Source organism: Macaca nemestrina, chromosome 5, assembly GCF_043159975.1.
Source record: "Macaca nemestrina isolate mMacNem1 chromosome 5, mMacNem.hap1, whole genome shotgun sequence".
Lineage (NCBI taxonomy): Eukaryota > Metazoa > Chordata > Mammalia > Primates > Cercopithecidae > Macaca > Macaca nemestrina.
This window is the reverse complement of record NC_092129.1, coordinates 6673646-6700442: the sequence shown is the minus strand read 5'-3', so window position 1 is coordinate 6700442 and position 26797 is coordinate 6673646. Positions and strand designations below refer to the sequence as shown.

The window sequence follows — 26797 nt, the reverse complement described above, 5'->3', positions numbered from 1 at the left end:
CCTAATTACTGCCCTCTACTCCCCCAAACCTGAGCAGGTGCAGCCACAAGAAACAAACTATTCCTCTAAAGCCACCTTAAAAAATATCATACCATAGATTTTGAGAGAAGATTAATAAATATTACTAGGTCGGTGGAAATGTCATTTTTTAATAAAATTCTGTTTTATGTATTAAAGACTCTTTTGATTACTGCATAGTTTCATGATGATCTCTGTTCTTGGTTGGTATTTCCTTTTCACCACTATGAGGTGTTTCTCTTTACTCCTATTTAGTGTGATTTGCCATCAATAATTTATTTATTTTATTTCATTTTATTTTTGAGACGGAGTCTCGCTCTGTCACCCAGGCTGGAGTGCAGTGGCGCGATCTCGGCTCACTGCAAGCTCCGCCTCCTGGGTTTAAGCCATTCTCCTGCCTCAGCCTCCCGAGTAGCTGGGACTACAGGCGCCGCCACCTCGCCCGGCTAGTTTTTTGTGTTTTTAGTAGAGACGGGGTTTCACCGTGTTAGCCAGGATGGTCTCGATCTCCTGACCTCGTGATCCGCCCGCCTCGGCCTCCCAAAGTGCTGGGATTACAGGCTTGAGCCACCACGCCCGGCCAATAATATTTTTATAATAGTAATACTGTCACCACAACTTTCCTTTTCTTACTATTTTCCTGCTATATCTTTTTTCATCCCTTAATATTCAACTTAAAAAAATTTCCTTTAAGTGAGATTCTTTCAGATAGCACAACTTAGCTTTTAAAAAATGTTTAAAACGCGATATTTTGTCAAACAAATAAAGAAAATAAAGTTCAATTTCCCAAAATTTTGTTAAAAATAAACTCTGTTATAAGTTATTTTGCAAACATGAAATTTCACAACCGAGCAGTACAATTTGCTGTAATGGCAAACAAGTATAAATTCTTTTTGCAATTTTCTTATTTCTGTGGTTAAAAAGCAACAACATTTACCATCATAATCATCTTTTAAGTATAGAATATGTAGAGTATACTGGCATTAATGATATGCATCTTGTTATACAACACGTCTCTGGAACTTTTCATCTTGCAAAACTGAAACTCTATATCCTTTGACAGCACCTTTACTTTTCCTCCTTCTCCCAGCTTCTGGCAACCACCATTCTACTTTCTGCTTCTCAGAATTTATCCAGCCTAGGCACTTGATCTAAATGGACTCATGAAGCATTGGTTTTTCTGACTGGCTTATTTCAGTGAGCACAATGTCCTCAAGGTTCATCCATGTTGCATCACATGGCAGGATTTTCTTCTATTCTAAAGGCTGAATAATATTCCACTGCATGTATATCCTGGACATCTAAGTTATTTTGACCTCTTAGCATTGTCAATAATGCTGCAATGAACATGGATGAGATAATATCTCTTCAAGATCATGTTTTCAATTCTTTTGAATATATATCCAAAAGTAAGATTGGTGGATCATGTAGTAATTTTATTTTTAAAGTTTTGAGGAACCTCCATGTTGTTTTCCATAGTGGCTGCATGACTTTGCATTCTCACCGACGTAGCACAAGGGATCCAATTTCTCCACACCTTTTCCAACACTTGTTATTTTCTAGGTTTGTTTTGTTGTTGTTGTTGTTTTGTTTTGTTTCTATAGTGACCATCCTAAGAGGTGTGCAGTACTATCTCCTTGGGGTTTGTATTTGTAGTTCCCTGATGGTTCATGACGTTGAACATCTTTTCACTTGCTTGTTAGCCATTTGTACACCTTCTTTGGAGAAAGGTCTACTTAAGCCCATTGTCCATTTTATAATTTATTCATTTATTTGTTCTTGAGTTACAGGAGTTCTTATATGTTCTGAATATTAAACCCTTATCTAAAAATAGTTACAAATATTGTCTTTCATTTCCTGCCAAACCGTTGTTTCTTTTGCTTTGCAGAGATTTTAAATTTGATATTGCCTCATTTGTCTATATTTGCTTTTATAGCCTGTGCTATTAGGATCACATCAAAACATTTGTGGCTGTATCCAATGTCATGAAGCTTCCCAGATGGTTTACTCCAGGAATTTTACAGTTTCATGTCTTGCATTTAGGTCTTTAATCCATTTTGAGTTAATTGTTCCATATAGCATAAGGTAAAATTCCAACTTCATTTTTTTTTTGCATGTAGATATCCAGTTTTGCCAACACCATTTGTTGAAGAGACTATCTTTTTCCAACTGTGTATTCTTCACACCCTTGCTAACTATCATTTGACCCATATATGTGAGGATTTATTTCTGTGCTCTCCATTCTGTTTAATGGGTCTATGTGTCTGTCTTTATGCAGGTACCTTACTGTTTTGATTATTGTAAATTTGTAGTGTGTTTTGAAATCAAAAACTGTGAAGCCTACAGCTTTGTTTGCTTTCTCAATTTTTGGTATATTTTTAGATATTTATATGCAGAATAGCTAAGTTGTATATATATATCTTCACAAAAATTCAGACAAAATAATATTGCCCAAGTCAAATATTTATATCCCAAGGAAATGTTTATATAATACTCAATGTGCAGAATATAAAGTTGAAGCATAAAATTGTAAAAACATTTTTTCTCCTTCCAAAATAGTAGGATTTTGATATTTGGGTCCTTTGAGTTTCCATATGAATTTTATTTTTCTATGATATTTTTTCCAAAAAAAATGCAATTGAACTTTTTTTGTTATCGTTTATTTATTTATTTTTTAATTTTTTAATTATATGTTAAGTTCTGGAGTACATGTGCAGAACATGCAGCATTGTTACATAGGTATACACGTGCCATGGTGGTTTGCTGCACCCATCAACCCATCATCTATGCTAGGTATTTCTCCTAATGCTATCCCTCTCCTAGCCCCCCACTCCCTGATAGGCCCCGGTGTGTGATATTCCCCTCCCTGTGTCATTTTTCAACTCCCACTTATGAGTGAGAACATGCAGTGTTTGGTTTTCTGTTCCTGTGTTAGTTTGCCGAGAATGATGGTTTCCAGCTTCATTCATGTCCTTGCAAAGAATATAAACTCATCCTTTTTTATGGCTGCATAGTTTTCCATGGTGTATATGTGCCACATTTTCTTTATCCAGTCTGTCATTGATAGGCATTTGGGTTGGTTCTAAGTCTTTGCTCTTGTGAACAGTGCTGCATTAAACATACATATGCATATATTTTTATAGCCGAATGATTTATAATCCTTTGGGTATCTACCCAGTAATGGGATTGTTGTGTCAAATGGTATTTCTGGCTCTAGATCCTTGAGGAATCACCACACTGTCTTCCACAATGGTTTAACTAATTTACACTCTTACCAACAGTGTAAAAGTGTTCCTATTTCTCCACATCCTCTCCAGCATCTGTTGTTTCCTGACTTTTTTTTTTTTTTTTTTTTTTGAGACAGAGTCTCGCTTAGTCGCCCAGGCTGGAGTGCAATGGCGCGATCTCGGCTCACTGCAAGCTCCGCCTCCCGGATTCACACCATTCTCCTGCCTCAGCCTCCCGAGTAGCTGGGACTACAGGCGCCCGCCGCCTCGCCCGGCTAATTTTTTGCATTTTTAGTAGAGACGGGGTTTCACCGTGTTAGCCAGGATGGTCTCGATCTCCTGACCTCGTGATCTGCCCGCCTCGGCCTCCCAAAGTGCTGGGATTACAGGCGTGAGCCACCGCACCCGGCCTGACTTTTTAATGATCACCATTCTAACTGGCATGTCATGGTATCTCATTGTGGTTTTGATTTGCATTTCTCAAATGACCAGTGATGATGAGCTTTTTTTCATGATTTTTGGCCACATAAATGTCTTCTTTTGAGAAGTGTCTGTTCATATCCTTTGCCCACTTTTTGATGGGGTTGTTTTTTTCTTGAAAATTTGTTTAAGTTCTTTGTAGATTCTGGATATTAGCCCTTTGTCAGATGGACAGATTGCAAAAGTTTTCACCCGTTCTGTAGGTTGCCGTTTACTCTGATGGTAGTTTCTTTTGCTGCGCATAAACTCTTTAGTTTAATTAGATCCCATTTGTCAATTTTGGCTTTGTTGCCATTGCTTTTGGTGTTTTAGTCATGAAGTCTTTGCCCATGCCTATGTCCTAAATGGCATTGCCTAGGTTTTCTTCTAGGGTTTTTATGGTTTTAGGTCTTACGTTTAAGTCTTTAATCTATCTTGAGTTAATTTTTGTATAAGGTGTAAGGAAGGGGTCCATTTTCAGTTTTCTACCTATTGCCAGCCAGTTTTCCCAACATCATTAAATAGGGAATCCTTTCCCCATTGCTTGTTTTTGTCAGGTTTGTTAAAGATCAGATGGTTGTAGACGTGTGGCGTTATTTCTGAGGCCTCTGTTCTGTTCCATTGGTCTATTTATCTGTTTTGGTACCAGAACCATCCTGTTTTGGTTACTGTAGCCCTGTAGTATAGTTTGAAGTCAGATAGTGTGGTGTCTCCAGCTTTGTTCTTTTTGCTTAGGATTGTCTTGGCTATATGGTTCTTTTTTGGTTCCATATGAAATTTAAAGTAGTTTTTTCTAATTCTGTGAAGAAAGTCAATGGTAGCTTGACGGGTATAGCATTGAATCTGTAAATTACTTTGGGCAGTATGGTCATTTTCACAATATTAATTTTTCCTATCCATGAGCATGGAATGTTTTCCCATTTGTTTGGTCTTCTTTTATTTCCATGAGCAGTGGTTTGTATTTCTTCTTGAAGAGGTCCTTCACATCCCTTGTAAGTTGTATTCCTAGGTATTTTATTCTTTTTGTAGCAATTGTGAATGGGAGTTCATTCATGACTTGGATTGTGTTGAATCTGTAGATCACTTTGGGTAGAATGAACATTTTAACAATATTAAGTTTTTCAATCTGTGAACAGAGAATGTCTTTCTATTTATTTGTGTCTTTAATTTCTTTCAGCAATGCTTTGTAGTTTTCAGTGTCCATCTTTTACCTCTTTGGTTAAGTTTATTGTTGAGTACTTTTTCCTTTTTGATGCCACTGTAAATGTTATTGCTTTCCTAATTTCCTTTTTGGATTATCCATTGTTAGTTTATAGAAATGTGACTGATTTTTGCATGTTGATTTCAGATCTTACAACTTTGCTGAATTCGTTTATTAATTATAATAACTAATTGTGGACTCTTTGGAGTTTCCTACGCATAGGATTATGTCATCTGCTATCAGAGATACTTTTACCTCTGCAATTTCAATTTGTATACTTTTTATTTCTTTGTCTTGCCTAATTGCTCTGACTAGGACTTCCAGTGTTATTGGAATAGAAGTAGTGAGAGTGGGAATCCCCTTCTTGTCCCTGATCTTAGAGGAATGGCTTTCCATTTTTCCCTGTTAAGTGTAATGTTATCCATGTGATTTTCATATATGGCCTCTGTTATGTTGAGGTATTTTGTTTAATTCCTGGTTTGTTGAGAGTTTTCATTATGAAGGGAGTCAAATCTTATCAAATTCTTACTCTGCATCAAATTCTTGTTCTGAGATGATTATGTGGTTTCTGACCTTCGTTCTCTTGATGTGGCACCTTACACTAATTGATTTTTACATGTTTAACCATCTGCTATAGTTTGACTCTGTGTCCCCTCCCAAACACATGTTGAAATGTAACTGCCTTTGGAATAATATTAAAAGATGAGACCTTTAAAAGGTGAGTAGGCCATTAAGGCTCTGCCCTCATAAAGGGATTAATGGCATTATTGCATGAGTAAATTTCTTATAAAAGGATGAATTTGGTTCCCTTTTATCTCTCTCACCCTCTCATCCCTTCCCATAAGATGATGCAGCAAGAAATCTCTCACCAGCTGCCAGCACCTTGATATTGGACTTCCCAGGCTCCAGAACTGTGAGAAATATGTTTCTTTTCTTTATAAATTACCCAGTCTCTGGTATTCTGCTGTAATAGCACAAAATGGGCTGAGTCACCATCCTTGCTTTCTAGTAACAAATTCAAGTTGGTATGGTGTATATTATTTTAATGTGCTAATGAATTTGGTTATCTAGCATTTGTTGAGAATTTTGCATCAATGTTCATCATGGACATTGGTCTATAATTTTTTCTTCTAGTATCTTTGGCTTTGGTATCAGAATAATGGTGACATCATAAAATGAATTTGAAAGAGGTTGAGAAGGACTGATGTTAATTAATAATTTTTTAAAAGTTTCATAATAATATAGTTTATTTATTCTAGTTGATTATTTTACTCCATTTACTTTTATTAATATTTATAATATAGATAACTCGTTTATAGCATTTTATTTTGTGTGCTGTACTTACTAGATTTTTTTCTATCCATTTTAACTTTAATCTCATATTTCACTTTAACTATTGTTCACATGGAGCCTGTTGCACAGACTTCTCTCCCAATATGGTATTAAAGACACAACACTTGTGGTTAAGATTTATATTTGGTATAAATTCTCCTGAGGTATCACACATTTCTCTGACTTTAAGTTTTATCTATAATCCTAAAATTATACAACTCTTATTTCAATATAGACTCAAAAATAATTTTGTTATATTTTACTCAGTCACCCATTCTATTTGAGGCAAATAGAAGGATCCCTAAAATAGTTTAGTAGCTTCCAGACTTCCAACTATTTTTTAGTTTGGAAACTTTTGGATAAGTCTTAATATATTTACTTCCATTTGTTTATGCTGGCCAGATAATAATATTCTATCATCAAAACATGGCAAAGCATTAAACATCTTAAGTAGATTTTCTTCAAATGAAGAAACACCAAATAATTTTTTAAAGTTTTATTTCTTGAAAATAGAAATTTTGATATTTATTTCATCAGGAGGCTAAGAGATGTGAATGACAGCATTTCATAGGATATTTGACAAACTTGGTGTAGGTAAAAGGCAAAGAGGCAGGGATTAAGTTAGAAATTGAAAAAAAGACTGTGAATAATGGCAAGCAAATTGTGAGCAAAGAGGAAAACTAAAATACTGCCCATATTTCTGTGACCAAAGAAAAATGACATTAATAATCAAAATAGAATAACTAGAAAACTGATCTGAGTTAAAGATTGGGATACATATTATGAATTCCTTTTAAAATTTTAAGATTGAAATAGGAAAGTGTTTTCTAAATTGGCATATTATAATAAATAAAAGTTGCAGGTCCCAAACTCTATATTTCTAGGTGACATGGTTTGGCTATGTACCCACCCAAATCTCATCTTGAATTGTAGCTCCCATAATTCCCATGTGTCATAGGGGGGCACGGAGGGAGGTAATTAAATCACGGGGCAGGTTGTGCCCCAAACTGTTCTCATGGTAGTGAATAAGTCTCACTAGACCTAATGGTTTTATAAATGAGAGTCTCCCTGCACAAGCTCTTTCATAATTGCAATTCCTTAGTGACAAATAATGTTGAGCATCTTTTCACATGATTATTTTCTATCTGCCTGTCTTCTTTGATGAGATTTCTGTTCATATCTTTTGGTTTCTTCTTAGTTTTAGATATTTTTTGTATATTTTGAACACTTTTTTTTTTTTTTTTTTGAGAAATAAGGTCTTGCTCTCACCTAGGATGGAGTTCAGTGGCACAATCATAGCTCACTGTAGCCTCCAACTCCTGGGCTCAAGTGATCCTCCTACCTCAGACTCCTAAGGAATTAGCCCTATAGGCATATGCCACCGTATCTATTACTTTTTAAAATTTTTTGTAGAGATTGTGTCTCACTTTGTTGCCCAGGCTGGTCTCAAACTCCTGGTTTCAAGTGATCCTCTTGCTTTGGCTTCCCAAAGTGCTGGGATTACAAGCATGATCCACCACACCTGGTCAAATACCTTTATCATATATGTATATTGGGATTTTCTCTCTCCATCAGTGATTTACTTTTTCATTTTCTTAAGAGTGCACTTAGAAGGGCACAGGTTTTTTATTGTAATTTGGTACAATCTGTCAATGTTTTTCTTTGATTGTATTTTTGCTGTTACATTTAAAACAAATCAACAAACCTAGTTCTCTTACATTTTACCTGTGTTTTCTAGAAGTTTTGTATTTTTGCACTTTACATTTATATCTAGGAATCATTTATATTTGATATTTGATATTTGTAAAAGGTGTAATCTTTCTTTTTTTTTTTGCTTAAGAACAGCTAATTTTTCCAGCAGTACTTATTGAAAAATTTATTCTTTCTGCATTGGATTGCCTTCAGTCCTTGACATTATTTGTGGCAGTTCATTTCTGGGATCTCTGCTCTGTTCCATTTATCTATGTGCCCATGTGTTCACCATTTATATGCTCTCTGGATCATTGTAACATTATAGGAAATGTTGAAATAGGGTAGGGTTGCTCCTCCAGTGTTCTTCTTTGATATTGTAGTGGCTATTCTAGGTCTTTTGCCTGTACCATATAAACATGAGAATTAGTTTACTGATATCTACAAAGTTACTTGCCGATATTTTGATTCAAATTTCATTGAATACATAGATCAGGTTGGCAACAATTAATGTCTGAACAATATTGAGACTTACAATTCATTGATACAAAACCTCTCTCCATTTATTCATACCTTCAATGATTTTCTTACTCAGAGTTTTGTAGTTTTTTCACATATAAATTCTGTATATATTTTGTGAGATGTATAACCAAGTACTTCATTTGGTAATGTGGTAGTGCAAATTTTATTGTTTAAATTTTAAACTCCAAGTATTAATTTTTAGTATAGAGTAAACTAATTGACGTTATAATCCTGTGACCTTGCTATATTTGCTTGCCAGTCCCAGGGATTGATTTATGTGTGAGTGTGTGTCCGTGTGCGTTTTGTAATTCCTTTGAATGTTGTACATAGATTACCATGTAAAAATTGATTTCTCTTCAATACACACACCTTTTATTTCCTTTTCTTATCACCAGTACAAAGCTGAATAGGAGCATTGAAAATGGAAGTCTTTGCTGTATTCCCTTTCTTAAGGGGAGACATCTAGTTTCTAAATATTAAGATATTTTTTGCTATAAGATTTTTGTAAGTATTGTTTATCAAGTTGATTAAATTTATCTGTATTTCTAGTTTGCTGAGTTTCTATCACAAATCAATATTGCATTTTGTCCAATGCCTTTTTAATCTACTGGTATGATCATGCAATATTTTTTCTCTTCTCTAGCCTGTTGATGTGGTAGATTACATTGATTTATATTTGAATGCTGAACTAGCCTTGCATCTCTGGAATATCTCCCACGTGGCCATGGTATGTAATTCCTTGTGTACTTCATTCAGCTTGATTTGCAGTTTTGCTAAGGATTTTTACATCTTTGTTCATAAGATATATTAGTCTGTTGTTTTCTTTCATTTTAATGCATTTATCACATTTTGATAGTGGAGAAATGGTTGCCTTGTTGAAAGAGTAAGTATTTCTTATGTGTCTCTTTTTCTAGAAAGCTTATGAAAAATTAGTATAATATCTTTCTTCAATATTTAGTAAAATTTACCAGTAAAAGTATCTGGCCTAGTGCTTTTTAAAAAAATTTACTAATTATTCATTCAATTTCATAATAGGGTTTCAAATAGACCTGCTCATATTACCAATTTCTCCTTGTGGGAGTATGGAAGTTTGTGTCTGTCAAAAAGTCAATCCTTCTCATCCAAGTTACCAAATTTGTCGGCATACAGCTTTTCAAGTACTCCTTTATTATCCTTGTAATGCCAATATAATCAGTAGAGAAAATACCTCTTTCATTTCATACATTGGTAATTTGTGTATTCTCAATTTTATTGATATTTTCAAAGAATCAGCTCTAGTTTTGTTGATTTGCTCTATTTTCATCCTGTTTCATTTACTTGCTGTCTGTTCTAATTCTTACCAATCGTATTCTTCTGCATCTCTTCAGGGTTACAATGATCCACTTTCTCTACTTCCCTCAGCTAGAATTTTGGATTATTAATTTTAGATCTCTCTTCTTTTCTAATATAAGCATTTAATGCTATGCGTTTTTCTCTAGATATTGCTTTTGATGTCGTCCACAAAATCTGATGTTTTATTTTCATTGTCATTTAGCTCAAAAAATTCTTTATCTTAAGATTTCCTCTTTAACCTGGGTGTTATTTAGAAATATGTCATTTAATCTTTAAATCTGAAGATTTCTCAATTATTTCTGTTATACAAGTCTTTGTTAAATTCCTTTGTTGTCTGAGAATATAATTTATATAATTCTGTTTAAAATTTGGTAGGATATGTTTTCTCATCTAGAATGTTGTCTATATTAATGAATGTTTTATGAGACCTCAAGAGGGGTGTGCATCCTATCAATATTGAATGAAGTGTTCTATAAACTTCAATTAAATCAAATTGATTGATGGTACTGATCAGATCAACTATATATTTACTGATTTTCTGTCTATTTGACCCATTAGTTGCTGTAACAAGTGTTTACATCTCCAAGTATAGTAGTGGATTTGTCTATCTTTTATTGCAGTTCTATCAGGTTTGGCCTCATGTATTTTGATGGTCTGTTGCTAGGTGCATACACCTTTAAAATTATTATCACTTCTTGGAAACTGACTACTTTATCATAATGCATTTCCCTCTGTATTCTTGATACATTTTCTTGTTCTGAAGACTGCTATGTCCGCAATTAATATAGTTACTCTGGCTTTTTAAAAAATTGGGCTGGGACACGTAGCTTTGTTTACCCCTTTACCTTAAATTGATCTATGTCTTTGTAATTAAGATAGACTTATTTCAGATAATATATAGTTTGTCCTTGTGTTTATTTTTATTTATCTGTTCTGACAGTCTCTGTCTTTTAATTGTTATACTTAAATCATTCACATCTAAAGTGATTATTGATATATTTATATCAATATGTGCTATGTTTCTATTCAGTGCCGTTGGTCTTTATTTTTCATTTTCCCCAATTATCTGATTTCACTAATTTGAATCGAGAATTTTATATGATTCCATTTTTTCTCCTCTTTCAACATATCAATTTTACCTTTTATAACAAATCAGTAGCTACTTAGAGTTTATAATATACACTCACAAGGAATTTAACTCCACTTTCAAATAATGCTATACCACTTATTGGCTAATACAGGTACCTTATAACCAAGTACTCTTAACTCCTCTCTCCCATCCTTTGTGATGTTGTGGTGATCATTCCACTTATTTTTGTACTATAATCACGCAATGCATTGGTATTATTATTATTATTATGTTGACCAAACAGTCTGGGATTACTAGAATTAGGTCTTTAAGAATAAGAAAAATGAAAGATCGTTTTTCCCTCTACTTATTCATTCTTTGATGCTTTTCATTTCCTCATATAGAACTCATTTTGTGACCTATATCATTTTCCTTCTCCTTGAAAATATTTTTAAATATCTCTTTCAGTGTAGTCTCCTGACAATGAATTTTCTCAATTTTTGTTTGTCTAAGAAAGTCTTTATTTCCCTTTCACTTTTGAAGTAAATTTTGCTTGATATAGAAATCCAGGTTGTTGATGTATTTTTATTTTCAATACTTTAAATCGTTTTCAGTATCCTCTTCTTCTTTTTTTTTTTTTTTTTTTTTTTTTTGACAGAATCTCTCTGTCACCCAGGCTGGAGTGCCGTGGTATGATCTTGGCTCACTGAAACCTCCGCCTTCTAGGTTCAAGTGATTCTCCTGCCTCTGCCTCCCTATGTGCTGGGATTCCAGGTGCCCGCCGCCACATCTGGGTAATATTTGTATTTTTAGTAAGACTGGGTTTCATCATGTTGGCTAGGCAGGTCTTGAACTCCTGACCTCTAGTGATCTGCCTGCCTGGGCCTCCCTATGTGCTGGGATTGCAGGTGTGAGCCACCATGCCCACCCCATTTTTCAGTATCTTTTTACTTGCATGGTTTCTGATGAGAAGTCCAATATAGTTCTTTTTTTTTTCTATAGATAACATGTTTTATATTTCTCTGATTTATTTCATATTTTCTCCTTGTCATTGGTTTTCTGATGTTTGAACATATTATGTGTAGGTGTAAAATGTCTGGTATTTGGCCTGAATAGTGTTCTTTGAGTTTCTGGTTTTGAGGTATAATGTCTGTGAATAATCTTGGAAAATTCTGGCTCTTATTAGTTAGAGTAGTTTCTATATTCTGTAAGATTTTTCTTCTTCTTCTCGTGCTCCAATTACCATATGTTACTGTCCCACAGCTCCTGCATATTCTCTGCTGTTTATTTTTAATTATTTTCTCTCTTTGCATTTCAGTTTGGGAAGTTTATATTGACATATCTTCAAGCTCACTAAGTATTTCATCTATGACAGGTTTATTGATGAGCTCACCCTTTACCTTTTTATTTCTACCATATTAAAATATTTTTAGCATTCCCATCTTTCCACTTATTTTATTCTTTGTTCTTGGATATTGTCTGTATTTTTTTTTCCCCACAAAAGTCCTTAACATATTAATCACACTTATTTTAAATTCTCTGTCTGATAATTTCAACATCTGTGTTTGGTTCTGACGTTTTTCCTGTCTTTAGATTCTGTCTTCCCTTGCTGTTAGTGTATCTTGTAATTTTTCAGTGAAATCCAGACACAAATTACCTGGCAATAGGATCTGAGGTATTGTTTACTTCACTAATGGCAAGGAATTGGGCTGTGTTTAATTTGATGTAGCTGTAGGTCCCAAAGATCTCAAATTCGTGTAGTGTCTTTGTCTGCCTGTTGACTCCGGGCTTCCCTGAGTCCTTTTCCTCAGAGAGACTTGGTACTTCACAGCTCTTTCAGCTGTAGTCTACTGTTAACCTACCAAAGCTCTCTCTGTTGGTGTGGTGGCATGGCCTGGAAACGGAAAGCATCCTATAATCTCATGATTAAATCTCAGTCTTTCCTTGGGTCTGAGTCTCTGGACCATGACCTTCAAAATTGTTTCTTAGCCTCCACCTTCCTGAAGTGTTCCTACCAGCTTATGTCGCTGGCATCTGTGCTCCAGGTAGGTATGTTTCAGCTATAACTCTAGATTCTCCTGTTTCTCCATATCTTGGGGTGGTAATTTGCCCTGGGATCTCACTTTTTTGAGGGATCCAATAAAAGTTCCTAAGATTCACTTTGTTAAGTTTTCTTTTTGTAAGGTAAAGAGTAGAAACTTCCACACTCTCGACATTTTAAAGCTGAAACTGGAAGCTCTAGTAGTCTTACTTTTTAAAAAAAGATATTAGCTCTAACTTTACCATGCACTGTACCGATTCCAAATTTACCAGGGAATTCTGTAATTCTCTAACAAAGAGAATTCCCACAGTATCACATAACTTCACTTTCCAAGAATACCCAAAAGACTTCACTTTTCCTTCTGACAGTAGGAATGGGTTTTCATCTTTATTAGACTGATAGGTCTTTGGGGGTATAAAATAATCATCTACAAAACGGAAAACTAGATGTAAAGGTGCAGTGTTTAAAATGGACACTGAATGTAGAATTGGGGTGACCAATACTAACTATGACGGCACAGGAAAGACGAGGAGGGACAAAAACCAGGGACTAGAAACGTTTCCTGGTGTACTACGGACACGAGAGGGAAAGCGGCTGTCACGTTGGAAGACCAACTCTCCAAAGAATCTGATAAAAAAGGAACGGCCGACCGTGGCTCACGCCTGTAATCCCAGCACTTTGGGAGGCGGAAGCGGGTGGATCACGAGGTCAGGAGATCGAGACCATCCTGGCTAATACGGTGAAACCCCGTCTCTACTAAAAATACAAAAAATTAGCCGTACTTGGTGGCGGGCGCCTGTAGTCCCAGCTACTCGGGAGGCTGAGGCAGGAGAATGGCGTAAACCCGGGAGGCGGAGCTTGCAGTGAGCTGAGATCCGGCCACTGCACTCCAGCCTGGGCGACAGAGCGAGACTCCGTCTCAAAAAAATAAAAAAAATAAAAAAAAAAAAGGAAAGAAAAGAAAAAAAAGGAACGGCAGTCCAGTCAGTATCAGGGATTCCAGCCCCACGGACTGTTTTGTGTGAAGTTAGATGGGCAGCAGGTGATTTCACCAATGGCATGAAGGAAGACCAGCCACAGGGCTCCACACAGGGTTAATGTTCGGGCCCAGAATTCAGCCTGGATTGCAGGGGAAGCATTTATTTAGAGTGAGGCACATCCACATTGTAGAAAGACTTGGAGACCAAAACACATTTTAACTCAGGACAAGAAGGCAGAAAAGCAAATCTCAGAATTGGATAAATAGGCTCAGCTCCACTTAAATCAAATTCTAGGCTTTTGAGCTAAATATAACAAACGTCTTCCACATATGGCTAATTAATCATCGAAATGGTGTGAGACTCATCTTATAAATATTAGATCATGTGGCCCCAGGGATTAAAAAAAATAAGACTATAGAGGCTGAGGAATAGTGCCTGACAATAAATATGAATAGGTGTTTTTACACCTTTCATTCTATCAGTTCAGAGAAAGAGAGAGAGAGTTGCCCTTTTCCTAACATTATTTTGTCATCTAATGTGTCTTTTGGCTATTTGTACTATGTGTTAGTATGACTCAGCAAGCTACCTTAGTGAAAAGACAGCCGGCCAGGCACGGTGGCTCTCGCCTGTAATCCCAGCACTTTGGGAGACTAAGGCAGGCAGATCACTTGAGGTCAGGGGTTGGAGAGAGGCCTGGTCAACATGGTGAAACTCCGTCTCTACTAAAAACATAAAAATTATCTGGGCGTGGTGGCACGTGCCTGTGGTTCCAGCTACTCAGGAGGCTGAAGCAGGAGAATCGCTTGAACCCATGAGGCAGAAGTTGCCGTGAGCCGAGATGGCGCCATTGCACTCCAGCCTGGGCAACAAGAGCGAAACTCTGTGTGAAAAAAAAGAAAGAAAAAAGAAAAAAAAATGAATTTTGTAGGAAAAAAAGCAGAATATTGAAATATATTGAAGAGTTTAAGTTAGAAAGCATTGACCTGAGGAAACAATTGCATTTTCTTTCATTTAGGAATCACCTAATTAAAAATAATACCTAATTAATAATTCAAATTAGAAATAGTACCCATTAATAAATTTTGTCAAAGATCAAACTCAGTCAAGTAAAGAACTAGAAATGGCATCCACATCTTAATTTCTCTTCTTCCAAAAATTTTAAAGTGAAGATGAATCTTCACAGCAATATAACATGACCAAGTTGATTTGAATGAATTCACTGATCAAATCAAATTAAATCAACTGATTTTCTCAATGACAGAATTTATTTTATTTTTTCAAAGTAAGAGAAAAAATTATTTAATCCTTTCTTATGAATTAGGTCCTATATGATATTGGATGCTTTTATATATTTTTTTCCAGATGATTTTCACACAAATCTTGAAAAATAAGTATTATTCCCATTTTACAAACAAAATAACTGATTTTTATTGCAAGACTTATTCTTAATTTTATACAGAAAGCAGGTTTATATATTCAAATCTAACCGCTTGAATATAAAGTCTTCTACTGGTCTTAATAAAATATTACTTTCAAAGAAACCAGGGACTAATACCATTAACAAAGTAGCCAAAGTAAATCAAATTAATCTGCATAGCATCCCCAAAACATCTTTTTCTAATTCATGAAAAATGAATACTCAGAAAAGGTTTAAAATGACATGTAAAAGTAACCATGACAGACAACCTAATTCAAGTATAAAATAAAAAGGACATTATATAGAGATATGGTAGATTAAGCTGCTTTAAGGCAAACTTAGTCAATTTCGCCTCATGTACAATCCACTTTAAAAAATGACTGAAAAGATTATAATTATGTTTTAAAAGTACCTATAAATAAAAAAGATATTAATATTAATATCTAAAAATCTGTAATTTTAAAAATGTTTTATTGTTACATAATAGTACATATATATGGGGTACATTTGACATTTTGTGACATGTATACCATGTGTGATGATCAAGTCAAGTGATGATATCCATCACCATGAGCATTTATCATTTCTATGCTTTCAGAACATTTCAAGTCTTCACTTCTAGCTATTTTGAAATGTGCAGTGTATTGTTGTTAGCTATAGTCACCCTACTCTACTATGAAACACTAGAACATATTCATTCTATCTAACTGTGTGTTTGTACCCATTATCAAACCTCTCTTTTTTCTTTTTTTTTTTTTTTTTTTTTTTTTTTTTTGAGACGGAGTCTGGCTCTGTCGCCCAGCCTGGAGTGCAGTGGCCGATCTCGACTCACTGCAAACTCCGCCTCCCGGGTTTACGCCATTCTCCTGCCTCAGCCTCCCGAGTAGCTGGGACTACAGACGCTCGCCACCTCGCCCGGCTATTTTTTTGTATTTTTTTTTTTACTAGAGACGGGGTTTCACCGGGTTAGCCAGGATGGTCTCGATCTCCTGACCTCGTGATCCGCCCGTCTCGGCCTCCCAAAGTGCTGGGATTACAGGCTTGAGCCACCGCGCCCGGCCAAACCTCTCTTTATCCCCCCTCCATATATCCACATTCTTCCTGGCTTGTAGTAACGATCATCATACTCTCGACCTCCATGAAATCTACATTTTTAGCTCCCATGTATGAATAACTACATGTGATATTTGTCTTTCTATGTCTGGCTTATTTCACTTAACACAATGACTTCTAGTTCTCTGAAAACCCCATGTTGTTGCTTACCATGATTTCATTCTTTTGTGTGGACAAAATAGTAATTCTTTGTGTAAATATACCACATTTTCTTTATCCATTCATCCATTGGACACTGAAATTGATTCCATATCTTTGCTATTGTGAATAGTGCTGCAAAAATACGGAGTGCATGCATCCGTCTGATACACTGATTTCCTTTCCTTTGGATGAATATCCAATAGTGGGACTGTTGATTGTGTGGTCATTCTATTTTTAGTTTTTTTGAGAAACCTCCATACTGTTTTCTATAATGGCTGTACTAAGTTACGTTCCCACCAAAGTCTATGAGAGTTCCCATTTCTCTGCATCCTTGCCAGCATCTGATATTTTTTTGTTTTTGATGATGGCTATTCTAATTGGGCTAAATTGACATCTCACTGTGGTTCTGATTTGCATTTCTCTGATGATCAGTGACACTGAGCATGTTTGAGTACTTGTTGGCCATCTATATGTCTTCTTTTGAGATGTATCTATTTATATTCTTTATTCATTTTCATTAGAATTGTTTATTTGCTTGTTTTCTTGTTGACTGCTTTGAGTTCTGTAAGCATTCTAATGAATAGTTTGCAAATATTTTATCCAATTCAACGGCCTGTCTCTTTGCTCTATGGATGCTTTCCTTTGGTGTGCAGATTTTCAGTTTAAATACGTCTCATTTGTTTATTGTTATTTTTGTTGTCTATGCTTCTGGGGTCTTATTGGCCACAAAATTTTTGCCTAGACCAATGTCCTGGTCCTGTAGTGTTTCTGCTATGTTATCTTCTAGTAGTTTTATAGTTTTGGGTCTTACATTTAAGTCTTTAATCCATTTTTATTTGGCTTTTTATATGGTGAGAGATAGGGGTCTAGATTAACATTTCTGTATATAGATAACCAACTTTCCCAACTACCCAAAGCAGTCCTCAGATTCAGTGCAATTCCTATCAAAATACCAATGATATTTTTCATAGAAATAGACAAAAACATCCTAAAATTCATATAAAACCAAAACACTGTCTGAATAGCCAAAGCAATCCCAAGGAAAGAGAATAAAGCTAGAATCAGCACACAGCCTGACTTCAAAATTTATTACAATGTGATAGTAACCAAAACAGCAAGGCATTGGTAGAAAAAGCCACATAGACCAATGGACCAGCATAGAGAACCCAGAAGTAAGTCCATGTATTTACAGCCAACTAATTTTTAACAAAGGCTCCAAGAACATGCTTTAGAGAAAGCACACCCTCTTCAATAAATGGTGCTGACAAGCTGCAATATTAATAGTACATTATATTCATAGCATATTATATTAATATCTTTAAAAGATTACTACATTTTAAAAATGATTCCTCTACATTGCTAAAAGTTCAATACAGGAATATTTATTATATCTTCATAGTAATATAGAATATTATTGCAAAATCTATTAGAAACCCAAGAAAAAAATAGATGTAAATATAGTTCTCAAGAGCAAATCCACATGTTTCTCACAGTCCCATTTGGAATAGAATTGTCACAAGCGATGGCATCAGCTAACACCTGTGTCCTTGACATCTACCTCTCAAAGAGTATAAGGCTCTTAAAAGAAAAAACAGATGCTACACCATAATACCTTACTTTATGTGTGTTTACCGCACTGATATTTAAACAGCAAAAACGTAAGGAAGAGGGAGAGAAGAAAGAAAAGGAGAAAAGAAAGCTGAAGACAATAAGATGTTTACTAGAGACTTTATGGTGAATCCATACAAATTTGCACTATGTATCCATTTAGAATGATAATACAGAGATATTCATTCATTAATCAGAAAGGCACTTCCTAATGTACATGGAACAATAAACAAAAATTGTATATGTGGATAAATATGTGAATAAAATATGTTTAAAATTATGTGCAGTATATATACTTTTATAATTATTTGTTACCCTGAACATTATATTTTTTCAAAGAAGATAAACTACCTAGATAATTTAAAAATAATTAAAGTGAATACAATGTTGAACTACAGGATGAAAATTAAAAACTCAGAGTCCCTGGGAGTTTCAGGCCATTGTTATCCATCCTACCATTTGGGGAACTCACTTCTTTTTTGTTTGTTTGTTTTTTGTTTTTGTTTTTTTAATTATTATTATACTTTAAGTTCTAGGGTACATGTGCATAACGTGCAGGTTTGTTACATATGTATACTTGTGCCATGCTGGTGTGCTGCACCCATCAACTCGTCAGCACCCATCAACTCGTCATTTACATCAGGTATAACTCCCAATGCAATCCCTTCCCCCCTCCCCCTCCCCATGATAGGCCCCGGTGTGTGATGTTCCCCTTCCCGAGTCCAAGTGATCTCATTGTTCAGTTCCCACCTATGAGTGAGAACTCACGTATTTAGAGAGTTCCCATGTCACTAGTGAATTTTAATTGTACTTCCCCTCAACTTTGGTATGCCAGTTAAGGAGAAAAGTGATATCTCAGCTTGTAATTTCTAGTAATGCTTCTAAATTCATATACCTTCCCAGTTATATTTTATTGAGAAAAATCTAGCTTAAAATATAGGAAACATAGTTATATTTCATTTGGAAAATAGTTGACACTGGATCATTGAATGACAGCTGACAGCTCACTGACCAGTTCATGTTATATCTCAATGTCATGGAGGACTGAAGCTAGGAGTTGACCTTCTGCACATCCCCCTAAATGTTTCCTGTCTGTGCCACTGTGAGCTTTTAATAACCACACCGAGAGGGGAAGAGCAGGTCACTGATGCCCTTTGTGTGTTTGTTCCTTGGGAGAGGATTTCAGAGCAGACACGTGAAAGTGGTGATTTACTGTTCATTAAAAGGTGCTAATAAGCAGAAAGAAAAAAGTGTCTCCAGTGCCTGCTCTGGCCCCTCAGCCCTGGATGTCTGCATTGTGTAGGTGCTGGGAGCTAATGAACCTTTCTATATTGCCAGTCATAAAAAGGGCCAATGGCTCTCTCTCGCAGTAATGGACTCTACAGTGAAACCTGCCTAACGGGCTTCATGAGGAGCTATGAAAAAATCAATTGCCTCATTCAGGTCAGTCGCACATGGCTTTGCAGCAGGATAATCTAGTAGAGGTCAATCCACTGCTATTTCATGAAAATTAAAAATTGACTTTAAAACTGTGTGTTCCCTTAATTTTAAAAGAAGAAAAAATATACATTCCCACTCAATCAGTCATGGCTGTCTACATCACAAGTCAAAAACAATGAGAAATAAAAAGACAGCAGAAATAAATACGGAAGTTAATGACTGTTTTGTTCCCGTCTGTATAAAAACAATAATAATTTATATTTGCATGGTACTTTCAAGTCACTGATCATTTTTAATAGCCTTGTAAGGTAGGAATTTTTATCTTTGTTTTACACTCGAAGCTCAAATCATTCAACCAGGGCTGAACCTAGATTTAAACTCAGCTCTGTTGTTTCTACCTCTAACTAAAGTGTCTGTATCTTTTCTCTTTGTTTTTTCCCTTTCTCCCACTTCAAGTACATGGTCCAGACAATATGCTCCTTTGTCTCAGGAAACATAAATTAGGTTCTTGGAATCAAAGGCCTTCCTTTTCCTTGGTCCCCTCTTTGTTTCCTTCCTTCCTTTTACTTTTTCTTAAAGCCCAGTCCCATTAAGATGACTTTGTTTGTCCCAGAGAGAGAGAGAGGTCTGGAACAACCCTGGAAGCAGAAAAAAACCCTGAGACCGGGAACGTGTTCTGGCTAAGACAACCTCAGCAGCATCGATGCCAATGTCTTGGAATTAAAGATATGGCTAAAAAGTGTTGGAAAAAGGTGTCTCAGAACCTGAAAAAATAAATAAATAAAACAAGCAAACAAACCAACAAAGAAATAGAGAGAAGCAGTTATTGGAAGTAATAATGAAGTGGGCTGAAAAACAAAAAAGTCCACATCCTCATTCCCAGAATGTGTGGATGTGACCTCACATGGCCTCACAGATCTGATTAAACCAAGGATATTGAGATGGAAGTTTATTCTGGATGATCTCCTTGGTGCCTAAATGTAATCACATGTGTCAGTCTAAGAGGGAGGCAAAGAAGATTTGGGTATAGAAGAAGAGATGTGGACATGGGAACCAGAGGATGAAGTCACGTCAGGGACGGGTCGCAGCCCTGAGGTAGACAGCAGCAATATGGCGGTGATGGTGACAGACACCTTGAGGAATAGGCAAGGCTGAAGTATGAGAATTTATGCTGCAAACACATGTGACCTTTACAAGCACTACATAAAAATCTCTGCTGTCAAAATTGCTGGTATAAGGATTTATGTTGGAATTGCTAGGTTTTTCTTGTAGAGTTGACATTTTATCATTATGTAATGTCTATCTTTATCCCTGATAATAGTCCTCATTTTGTAGACTATTTCATTTTGAATTAATATAACTAATCTGGCTTTATTTTGTATCCTTTTCGGGGTTTCTGTTTAGTTTTGGTTTTGATTTTTAGTTTTGCTGTGACCTCATATAAGAGACAGAAAGTTGTGTGTGTGTGTGTGTGTGTGTGTGTGTGTGTGTGTGTGTGTGTGTTAGAGAGAGAGAGCGAGAGGAGAACCTTCAAGCTCTTTGTCTTCTTTAAGGACTAATCCCATTATGGCCTCCTTCCCCAATGACTTCATCTCACCCTAATCGTCTCACAAAGGCCCACCTGTAATTACCATCACACTGGGTATTAGAGCTTTGCCAACATATGAATTTTGTGGGAACACAAACAGTCAATTCACAAAACATATTAATAATAGCTTCTCGAAAACTTCACATCTGATATTTCCAGCATTTCTGTCACATGTGAGATGGGCTCTGATGATTGTTGTCTCCTCAGACTGTGTTTTTGTTTGCCTTTTGTTGTGCCTCATAAGTTTTTGCCTCCAACTGGGCATGTTTTGTCACACAGTAGCTACTGAAGCTTTTTATTTTAATGCTTAGACATAAGCACTTTTCTTATGAGTTACATCTTTCTGCTTAGCATTGGCCATTTCCTTTGCTCTGCTATCCAGAGAGACTGTCCCTGCAGCTCTCCCAGCTCTATTCCACGCGATTTATTCTTAACACTTCATTGCATGGTACTAGACTGTGCAGACGGGACATTTTCTGGTGTTGTGAGGAAGTCTCACTCTTAAGCAGATACTGTGATTCTGGGTCTGAGGGTGTGGTCTTCACAAGCATTACAGCCTTCAGTTTTAAGTGAGGCTGTCCAGTATTTCTCCCCATCACCCAGGGGTAGACTGTTTGTTATCCTTTTCTCTTTCCCCCATCTTCAGTGGGATTTCCACCAGTGTCCTCAATCCACTGTTCTATTGCTTTTTTTCCCCTGCAGATTGAAAATGTTGTTTCTTAGGAGAGAAGATGGAGATGGCTCTGGGCAGAATTTCTGTGGTGGTGAACATTCCCTTCCCCAGACTGCTCCAGGAGGAAGCTTTCTAGGGATTCTCCTTGACGCTCCCCTTGAGTGTTTGGAGAGGCGTCTGAGAATTCCTTTGTGAAAAGGAAAGTGTGCAAAGTGTGCCTGTGAAAGGGTGTAAATCCCCACCCCTACGTCCGTGACCTACAGGATTTTCACCATCTCAGGATAACCCACACTCAGCTTTAGCAACTCATTGAGAGTTTCTGTCTGCATCTTCTGACCAACTTATTTCACGGACATCTGTTCCACTTAAGCAAATTTTGGGGTTCTGTTTCTCCCTGTGATTTCAGATCTCTGACGAATTCAAGACAAGGTATTATTTGACCAGTGTTTTTAATGTTGTGCCGGTGGGAACAATGCCTTTGCTAACAGCACTCAGTTGATCAGGACCTTCCCACTAGCAAACACCTTCGGCCCCCCTCCCTTCTTGGAGTCGCTTCCTTGCTGATGCACTGACTTGACAACAACACATATAAGTCGGCTAAAATGTTACCAAAATATTTTGTTTTAAATGTCTAGTTAAAGCAAAGGGCATCCTATTTCTCAAAAATAATTAATTTGAAAGAGAAAGACAAAGATAGTTTTTGTTTTGTTTTGTTTAATTCTGATCTCATATCAAATTAAAGCCACCCTACTACAGATTCAACAAAAGCCAGATCCTGTTTTATGAGGTTTGGTAATACACTGTAGAACAACTGCTCATTTGATAATGATTGTCCTTAAAACCCTTAATATCTAATAATAGAAAACTGTTGATCTTATTCTGACCATTATGTAAAAAAGAAAATTATTCCTTTTTTACACTGATTTTATTCCTTCAAGAAACTTGGGCACCATATGTTAAGATAATGCCCCAGTGCACAAAACAGTGCCCTATAGGCCAACACAAATGAATTTGTCCCCAAAGAGGGGGCAGGAGATTCTTTGAATTGGTTTCTGCTCTAAATAAATTTCTTTCTGAGGAAAACTGAATCCTATTTGAAAAACTAGCTAATAAGTTTAATGCCAAAGGGAAACAAACATTTGTTTCCTGTTGACGTTATCTCAAGGAGTTGAATTAATTATAAATTATATATTACTATATGTGATTCAACAAGGTTATTATTTTCTGAGTTAGTTTATAATAAAAAGTTCAATAAATTGGAATTTCAACTAATAAGGTTTCTAATCTTGCCTCTGTCACTGAGTGGCTGAGACAAAGAGTTGTACTCAATCTTCTTTAAGAGTCACTTTGACTCTAGATGTGATTCGAAATAGGTAAACTAACTAATCAAACCACTGACGGTACTCACACTCCATGCTAAATATTGTCATGACAATAGGGCAATGCGTGAGACTAAGAGCACAATTTCTGCCAGTAGCTAATGCCAGCAACACTGAGCATCAGCAAGTAAATGAGGCAACGTGGAAAACATGAACGTAGTTTAAAATACATGAAAATAAAATTACAAAATAAAACAGATGATATTATTTAATGCTCATGAAGGACAATAACCAGATAGAATAAAGAAGTGACACACACCATGGTTGTTTCCCCAAAGTTTATTTTTAAATGAGACTTTAACTTTAGAACAATTTTAGATTTACAGAAAATTATGAAAATATACAGATTTTTCATATACCTGCATCCAGTTTCTCTTATTATTGACATCTTAAATTAATATGGTACATGTGTTGCAATTACTGGACCGACATCAATGGATTGTTAATAAGTAATTATTATATTAATAATCAATAATTAATATCAGTATTTTATTATTAACTAAAGGCCACACTTCCATCCAACTCCCATAGCTTTGCCTAATTTCCTTTTTCTGTCCTAGGACCCATGCAGGATTTCACATTACATTTAGTTGTCATGTCTCCTTGGCCTTGACGGTTTCTCAGGTCTTCCTTGTTTTTGATGTTCTTGACCATTTTGAAAAATACTGGTCAAGTATTGTGCACATTGTCCCTCCATTGGGATTTGTCTGAGGTTTCCTCATCATTTTGCTGGCATGGTGGGTTTGGGAGAGGAAGGCCACGGTGATAAAGTGCCAATCTCATCACATCCTGTCACGGGTACATGCCGTCCACATGACTCATCACTGTTGATGCTGGCCTCCGTCATCTGGCAGCGGTAGTGTTTGTCAGGTCTCTCCACTTTAGAGTTACTCTTTTTCCCCATTTTCAGACTTGTATGCTTTGGAAGAAAATAACTGCATAGCCAGGATTTAAGTGGCGTGGAGCTATGCTCTGCCCCCTTGAAGGTGTATTTCCAATGGTTTACCCCTAGAGACCATTTTTTTTTGGTGTTGGATGATTCCCAGACTCTGTCACCCAGAATCAGTGTTATTTTCTACTGCTAATAGTGAAAGTATCTCATCTCACCACTAAGATAAACCTAGTTTTCATGTTTTATCATCTTTCCGAGATGCAATATAGAATCTGTTGATGTTTGAAAGGAGAAATGAGAATCGCCTGCATGTAGAATTTTATGGTCAGTTAGGGATACTACTTGAGAGAAGGAACGTGGCATTATATCCCAGCCCTAAGGAGTTAAAAATGTGGCCTGCTATTGACGATAAAGACAGAGTCCATTTCAAATCTCAAAAGCAAACACATGGAAACTACCTCTTTTCTTGGTGTTCTCAGTGTTGTTTCAATGGGCTTTCGTGTATCAGTAATAGTTTGTTCTAAAATGAAAGAACAGAACAATTCAATATTAATCTAATCTGAGACTGGTCACGCTTCACCATATGGGACTCCTTATTTGTATTTTTAGAATGTGATGCGGATATTTGATAAAAGCTAAGGCAAGTAAACCCAATTTATAACCTTGGAGGCTTACACTGCTGGGGTGATAAAATTAATCCACATAAATGTTCTAAGACAAAAAAGAAGACACATCCCTTCAGGAACAGGTCATTAGAGGCCAAACCCTAATGCATATAGCAAAGCATTTATATTGTTATTCTGCTTTTCCTATAGTGGTCAATTAATTCAAAGTACACTTAAAAGATTAAACATGTAGCATTTTATTCTTGAATTACTACCTGCCTTCCTCAGTTCTAAAATGCCGTAAAATATTAAACACGTTTGTCTAATAATAGCTTTATCAGGGAGAAGGGAAATATTACATCAAAATTACATATCTATATTTTATTCATTTTAAAGAAAAAATGCATTGTAAAAGTTAAAAGAATTTTTTTTAAATTTTAATTGTCACAATGTGTCACAATTATTTTATTTCTTAATTTCTCCTAACAATGGCATTGTTTAAAGATAAATAACCTCTAGGAAGCAGTCAGCATATTTTTAATTAAATTATTTGCTTCATAATTTACATTTCCTCACCAAACTATAACAAATCTAGAATAAATAACCTAAATTTTAAAAATATGTAATATTTTAATGAACAAAGTAATTTCCATGTTTTGGTATTTTGTTCTGTTTTAAAGCTCTTGGAATAATATTTTTGTCTGTTTGAAATTTTTTGGTGAGGTTTGATGTGACATATTTTATACTTGGTAAAATATACCTCTTTAGGTTTTACAGTTGATGAGTATGGACAAATGTACACAGTTGTGTAATGACCATTAATATATAGAACCATCCTATATCCTATGAGTATTTATGTGCAAGTCTTTGTGGAAGCATAAGCTTTCGTTTCCACTGGGCATATATTTAGGAGTAAAATTGGTGAGTCAATTAAATTTAAGAAAATTATTAATATGGTTGGAATAAAATGTATGACTCTGCTTTGTTTTCTCTTTCCGCATCTATTCTTGGTTACCTTTTCTTCTTTATCTATATTGTTTTAGATTGAATGAATATTTTATGATTTCATTTTATCTCTAGTGGTTGATATAAGGTACGAAAAATACGTGTTAACTTATCACAGTCCAACTTCAAATAATATTACACCACTTCACAAAGAGAATGAGAAGTTTACATTTTACTTCAATTTCCTCTCCCACGCTCTGTGCTATTGTTTTCACAAATTTTACTTCTAGCTATGACACAAGTGCTTTAATAGATTGTAACTACTTTTATTTAAACAATTATCTTTGAAAGCAGCTAAAGATAACACAAACTCTATTTTATGTTTATTTTAACTGTTTCTCGTGATCTAGTGTTTAGATTCAAATCCCCACCTGCTTTCATGCTCTTCTGCCTAAAGAATTTTCTTAACATTTCTTCTAGTACACGTCTACTGACAATGGATTATTTCAAATTTCGTTTTTCATCAGTAGTCTATGTTTCACCTTAATTACTGAAGGATTTTTTCGTGAGTAGAGATTTTTGAGTTAATTGTGTTTATCTCCCCTATGAGTATATTTAAGATTTGTTCCACTGCCTTTGGTCATCCAGTGTTCCTGATTACAAAACTGCTATAAGTCTTCCCTGCCCCACTGTATGTAAGGCTCCCTTGTGCTTTGACCTCTTATCATTGGTTTCCTAGAGTTTTCCTATGTTGTGTCTAGCTGTGGAGTGTTTTGTTTTGTTTCATTTTTGGTAGGGAGGTTTCTGAGCTTTTTGGATCTGTGGTTCAGATTCTTTCATTAATTTCACAAAATGTTTACTCACTACGCTTTGTGTACTCTTGCCTCTCTCCTCCTTTTGGAATTCTAATTCCAATTATATCAGACAATTTGGATTTGTCACATGACCTTTGGATGCTCCATTCTATTCTTTCATATTATTTTTTCTTTGTAATTCAATTTGAAAATTTTTATTAACCTAACCTTCAAGCATACTAATTCCTTTTTTTTTTTCCTATTCAGCCTATTGGTTAGTCATCAAATAAGTTTTTCCTGTCTGACATTGTGGGGCTTTTTCTAGTATTTCT

At 35.6% G+C, this 26797-nt stretch overlaps 1 long non-coding RNA gene across 2 annotated transcripts in view; it reads left to right on the top strand.

Annotated features, from left to right (window-relative positions):
• The window catches only part of LOC105487537 (uncharacterized), a 131450-nt gene that overhangs the window by 44010 nt on the left and 60643 nt on the right, over nucleotides 1-26797 (top strand). The gene's annotated exons all lie outside the window — the stretch shown is intronic.